Source organism: Silene latifolia, chromosome Y, assembly GCF_048544455.1.
Source record: "Silene latifolia isolate original U9 population chromosome Y, ASM4854445v1, whole genome shotgun sequence".
NCBI lineage: Eukaryota > Viridiplantae > Streptophyta > Magnoliopsida > Caryophyllales > Caryophyllaceae > Silene > Silene latifolia.
In genome coordinates this window covers 106,578,354-106,585,336 of record NC_133538.1, presented here as the reverse complement: position 1 = coordinate 106,585,336, position 6,983 = coordinate 106,578,354, and the positions used below count along the sequence as shown (strand labels likewise).

Below are 6,983 nucleotides of genomic sequence, written 5' to 3'. Positions count from 1 at the left end.
ACGACGAGCACCACGACCGTGTTTATTGACACACCGAGAAACGAGGACCACCCCTGGAGTCAGCGTGAGTCAGTGGTGACAAAGGTGGTGGGCAGAGGTGTTATTGGTGGTTGTGGTGGCTGTGTTTGCTAGTTTTCTACACGGTGGCTGTGAAGTTGTTGTTGTATGGTTGTCTTAAACCCGTGTGTATGCAGGGGAATTTGACCCACTTTACTCTTACCAGACTTGACTTGGATTAGGGTGGTAACTACTAGTGGTCCCACCATGGGCCAGAGCAGACAACGGTGGTGGCTACTGGTGGTTGGTGGTGGTTTGGGGCTCTGTGTTATGGCTGAAAACCGTGTGTTCAAGGAGGATGTTTGTTGGTTGTTGTTTGTTGATGGGTGGTGTCATGGGACCTGCTACGGCATGGTTGTGTGGTGGTTGTACGGTGATGTAGGGGGTGGCTGGTGTTGGTCAGTGGAGGTGGTAGTGGTGAGTCGTGGTGGAGCATGGAGGGTGTCGGCTTAGTGTGGGTTATGGGTTGTTTTCGTGGTGGTTATTACACGGGTTGTGTGGGTAATTCATGGGGATTATTACGGGTTGTTCACGGGTTTGGTTGTGGGATTGTGACCGGTTTACCATCGTAAAGTTCATAATTTCAAATAATAAATTGTAACAGAAATATGAATAATTTAATTAATTATATGAATTAATTAAGTAATTACTATTCTTATAATTTTTAGGTGACGGTTTTGTTGAACGAGTTGTTGAAGATTACTTTTAGTAGATTGCGTAAATTGGAGTAATTGCTTGCCAGGTAGGATAACTACTCAACTCGTCTTATCTTTGTTGGTTTGTGGAATTTATAAAAGTATTGATTAATTGGATGGATTAATTGATGTGGATTACATATTGTTGGATTATTTATATTGGAATTTTGTTTGCATTGGATACCTCGACCTCGTGTCTGAGATGATTTTATAATTGGCATGGCGTATAATTATATTGAATACCTCAACTTCGGTTGCGATGGTGAATACCTCAACTTCGGTTCCGATGGTGAATACTTCAACTTCGGTTGGAATGATGAATACCCTGAGCCAGGGATTGGCGGGATGAACGGGTGTTTAGGGTGATGAGCTCAGTTATATTTCCATTATATATCATATCATTTCACCTTGTATTGTTGTTGGTTATTCCTACTCAACCTCGTGGTTGACAGTGTATTCGTGAACACTTGTGATGAACCATAAATAGGGAGCAGATTTGCAGGTGCTTAAGATTAGCTGACTTGGAGAGCTTATGGGAATGCGTGAGAATTTGGCCAGTCTACCTAGAAGTCTAGACCGCATATATTATTTGATCACGTTATTTATTCCGCTGCGAATTGTACTTTAATTTGACATTAAGTTTTAGTTGGTTAATTTGTAATGAACATGTAATCGGTAAAGTTTTATTTAAAGTACTTTGGTTTGTTCTTCTTTGTTATTAACTACCTCGGAAAACCAAGATGGTAACAATCCTATTTATTTGGGAATGTCTTCCTAAAGGCTCATAAATAAATGGGGGGTGTTACATAGTGGTAATAAAAATAGCAGTTATGAAAACGGAAATAGAGGTTATGGAGTTGGAAACCAAGGGCTTTATCAAACTCCAATGTCAATTATTGGAAGTATTAGGAATCCGGGACGGTGGAGTAACCAAAGAAGCTATAACAATAGTCAAGGCAATGGAGGTGACCAGATTAATGGTGGAAAGACATTTGGAACAGCTAGTAAAGTGCAAGGGAATGAGGAGAAGGGTAACTAGTATTTATTGAGAGGATTAGAGTCTTATCAATTATATAAGTTTTTAGGTTGGTAGTAGTTTTAATAAAGTAGTAGTAGTTCCGAAACTTCGGGACGAAGTTTATCTTTAGTGGGTAGAATGTGACACCTCATGTTTTAAGTTTATTTTGTGATACATTTTCGTGTTTTGAGTTAATTTCGTGATACATTTTTCTAAGTATGATATGGTTTGATAATGATTAAGTAAGTTGATTGTGTTGCAATGATAGTGAGTTGAAATGGCATTCAGATGTGTTGAAGGTTTCATGAGGCTTTTGTAGCATTTTTGGGTGAACTTCGGGACGAAGTTCATTTTAAAGGGGGGAGACTGCAATACCCCGTAATTTGATAAGAATTTATATTGATAACTAAAACATTTTAAATAATTAATTATAATAAGTTTATAATTTATAATTGGGAATAAGTAATAGAATAATGGATGAGTCGGAAGACGAGTTGAGCCGAGTATTTAGAGTATAATAATAATAATAATAATAATAATAATAATAATAATAATAATAATAATAATAATAATAATAATAATAATAATAATAATAATAAAACTAGTAGTAATAGTAATTGTATACTAATAGTAATAAGGTAATATTTTCCTAATTAGTGTCTTATACACCCTAAACCTAGCTTATAAATACAAAGAAAATTTGAAAAATAATTTATAAAAGAAGAAGGAAGAGATCTAAAAGAAATAAGGATAAATCGTCTTGCATGATCGTGTTAAGGTAAGAGTTACAAAACCGTCTTAAACTCAAATTAAATTTGTTAATAAGCTTGTAACCATGACTTTTAATTACCACCGTACGCCGCCTTACACGCAACCTAATGGACCAGGACTTTGACCATAGCTAGCATAGACCAGCGTGACTTCAATGGACCATGCCGTGACCACCGACAACTGACCTAGGGTGGTAATTATGGGTGGTTTACACGGGTGGTGGTGGTTGTATATCTGTTGAATTGGAAACGCGAATTGAACCCTTAATTGGACGAGTCTTGACCTGGGCATGGTAAGGTTGTGAAGTGGCGGAGTATTATTCGACCATGGAGAAGGTGTCTCGGTGGTTGTACGTGGTGGTTTGTGGCGGTGGTAGCGGTAAACAGGAGAAAACAGGGGGATGGGTAGTGTTTGTGTGTGACCGTCTTGAGACGAGCACCATGTGTAACACCCCGGTTTATAAAAGAAGTCCTCGTCAAGACATTCTCTAATAAAACGGACTGTTACCATCTCGGTTTCCCGAGGTAGTGAATAACAAATTAAACTCCAAGGCAATTTATGTAATATTTTAACTTAATTATTACAAATACTCTTTTCAACTCGAATTACAAGAACTGACATAAATAAAAGTGAAAGTCTTCTAGATGATGATCTAGCCACTAAGTCGTCTGATCCAATGTCTCACGCCCATCAAGCTCCCATCCTATCTCTTAAACCTGTCAAGTCTGCTCCCCATAAAACGGATCATCACGGTGTTCACGAATACACGTGGTCAACCACGAGGTTGAGTAGGGAAAACAAAATAAGTACGACAACAAAATACATAACTCCATTTCCAATTCGTCACATCCTCCACCTCTCCATATCACAGGACTCTGAATAATCTCCACACCGTATCACATACCCCTGAATAATCTCCACATCGTATCACATACCCTGAATAATCTCCACACCGTATCACATACCCTGAATAATCTCCACACCGTATCACATACCCTGAATAATCTCCACACCGTATCACATACCCTGAATAATCTCCACACCGTATCACATACCCTGAATAATCTCCACACCGTATCACATACCCTGAATAATCAATGATATCATACTCAATACGATCATCCTCCAACTCCAATGCATATGAATGCTCAAGATAAATTGATGCAACACAATATATATAAATCAATGAACTGATGAATCATAAAAATCATGCCAGTTACCCGATGTTGTGATACCATACTCAATACGATCAAATCAGTCAATCACCTTTCCGAATATAAATGATAACGTAAAGCAACAACCAGGAAATCAAGTCAACACAATCCAACAATGACGATAATAGGACAAGTGTATTTCCCTACCTCAAAGTGCCGGCAATTCCAATTAAGCAGTTAAGCAGTCCAGGAATAAAACAGTGAATTTGATTATCGATCCTTCACGAATTCGCCACCTAAAACAATTATAATATTTATAATTACTAACTACTAAATATAGAGATCTTTCAAATAGAAATCTTCCCGACGTACCATCCCGACACCAACATATGCCCGGCTGATAATTAAAGTAACCCAATTAGTATTCGACCCAACTTCCCAAAATAGGAGTTATTAAAGTATAATTTCTTAAAATGGAAACCTTCCCGATATAGTAACTTTTCTCTTTGAACAAACCCGACTCAAAAACCCGACTTGAATTATTTAACCGGCTCGGGAACTAAACTAAATAAATTATTTAATTGACTCGGGAATAATTTATTTAAATGATTCGGAAATTAAATTAAATAACCAATATGATAATTAAAAGATTAAACGGATTATTCGATTAAGAGAAACCCGAATTAATTATTGAACAAATCACAACCCGTCTTAACCCGTCTTTAATTACTTTAATTAACTAACTCGGAATTTAATTGATTAATTAAACATGTGACCCATTATCGAAATATACAATTAACTAACACAAAACCCGATTTAAACTAAAAACAACTCGTATTCAACACTACCCTTACTTCGCTCTCGCTACACCCTTAAACCGCCACCTGACCACCCCGACAACCACCGCACCTGACCCCCACTTCGTCCCCACCACCAGCAACCACCACCAGCCTGGTCGACGGCCGCCGGCGAGTCGAACCAGAGCTGGCAACTGGCGTGGTCCACCGCGCATCCTCACCAAACACTCACTGCTTCTCCTCTCACCACCACCGCAACTATTATTCAACTCATGTCAAACCACCACCGGCTTACACGCCGTCAACCCACGAACCTAGATGAGCCGGCACCACTGTTTCGACCTCCCCCGAGTCCACAGTGGTGCCACCCCAACCAACCCGTCACAACCACCTTGAAAACCCAGATTATAACTCGTTTTGACCTCCCATAACGATGCCGTCTCTCTCTGCCCCTACAACCACCTAAGACCACCCTAACCACCACCACTACACTCGCCTCACACCCCACTACTCATATACCCCGTCAACAACCACCCCTACTACCTCCCTAAGACACGCAACACCCTCCAAAAACCTGACATTAATGCGAAAACAGAGGAGGGAGGTGGAGTCCTTACCTTTCCGTCACCACCACGGTCACTGTAGCCACCCAGGAATGTCGACCAACACCCCTAGCTCTTCCCCGCAGCACGGTCATCACCCACGGCCTCTCACTATCTCTCTATGCGTGAATGATGGTGTGTAAATATGGAAGGAAATGGGTAGGGATGTCGGGTTAAAAGGAAGAAGAGGAGCAAGGGAGTATGGCTTGCATTGTTGTTGGTGTAGGCGTGGAGTATGGAGTATGGGTAGTCTAGGTTTGATAAAAATAATCAAGCATGCTTTACACTCCCAAAGACACGGTCCCCTTAATTATTTTGGGTCCGGTGTTTAATTATTTAGTTTACCTTTCGAATCCTTATAAACCCGTCTTAATTAACTTAGCTCGATAACTTAACATAATTCTCGACTAACAATTAACCCGACATAACTAGCAATATAAATGTATAATAATTAATATAAAATAATATCCGTTTAATTAATTTTATTATATAAAAATACGGGGTATTACAGTCTTCCCCCCTTAAAATGAACTTCGTCCCGAAGTTCGCTCCCATACTCAACCTCAAAAGGGTATTGTATATCGTTCCAACAGACGTCACGCATTTCTAACTCGGTTAACACACTCTTTTGACACATTAATTAATCATGACAAATACGGAATGTTACATTCTGCCCTCCTAAAAATAAACTTCGTCCCGAAGTTTGACTCGTCTTTTCTTAACCCAACTAACTGCAACTAATAACTACCTGAGAACTCAAATGTATAACAACTAAATACTCATCTGAGAGCACCATCATCCTCCATCTAAATTCCGATCTCAAACTCAACATAAACTCATTAACCATGGTCGCACTGGACCGTAAACATAACTCGGCACAAAGGCCCCACAACTCATAACTCAATACCAATAGTTTAATCACAAACATATCTCCCGTAATCATCACTCGGCTCATAGGCCACTCATAACTCATTACCAGCAGTTTAATCACACTCTCCTTTTACACATCAATTAACTAATGAAGTAGTAACAAAACATATAGAACTCATTTGCATACGTACCCCACAACTAAACGTCAACTTGATCGACTATCACCTACAAACAAGTGCAAATTAAGCATCAAGATTTTACAATCCTCCCCAACTAGAAACATGGTTACGTCCTCGTAACCTTCATTATTATAACAATGGTCTCAACTACTGCTAACAACTTAAAAAGGATAAAAGGTTCCCAACTCACGTTCCAGATAACTAGTTCTTACCAAAGACAATCGATATACAACTCTTTCAAGGATGCTACCGTTACGGTAAAAAAAAAATCATTAGTAATTATTCATCTCACCAATCATTGTAATTTCATACTTTAGAATATAAGGGATCAATCATCATAAGGAAAGAATTAGGGTCAACACTTTGGTAAATCGATCTTATTAAGATTTATACCCTAATAGGTCCAATCTAACTTTCCTTTACACAATCGTACAAATTCAGGTCAAGACACGTAATCACCGATAACAAATGAAGACAACCGGTTTTGCAGCACTTATCATCCTGAATTATTTTCAATCCTCATAACAATTAGGTTCGGTATTTATTCATGTATGACGAGTGCACATTGATTTGCGAATTTTACAACTTATTGGTCGAAAGTCGAATGTACCATATTGGAAAGTTAACGTACAAGACTATTATACACCAAAATTTCGTTCTTGGTTTTACATATATTTTGACTGTACCCAACACCATGGCATAAAAGATTAAATGTATTTAACTAAACCAGTTTTACAATTATCCCTTGCATATCATACTAATATCAACATACCTTGCTAACACATAACTCACTTAATCACCACATAACACTTCCCGTTTTAACATTCGTGTCCAACCACA

At 38.6% G+C, this 6,983-nt stretch overlaps 1 long non-coding RNA gene across 1 annotated transcript; it reads right to left on the bottom strand.

The window, feature by feature from the left end:
• Nucleotides 1–3,080: 3,080 nt before the first annotated feature.
• On the bottom strand, nt 3,081–3,992 carry LOC141633266 (uncharacterized). The gene is made up of 2 exons (XR_012538061.1): nt 3,903–3,992; nt 3,081–3,266 (listed from the first exon to the last, which is right to left on the bottom strand). It is a non-coding gene; the product is annotated as an uncharacterized LOC141633266 (long non-coding RNA).
• Nucleotides 3,993–6,983: the final 2,991 nt, after the last annotated feature.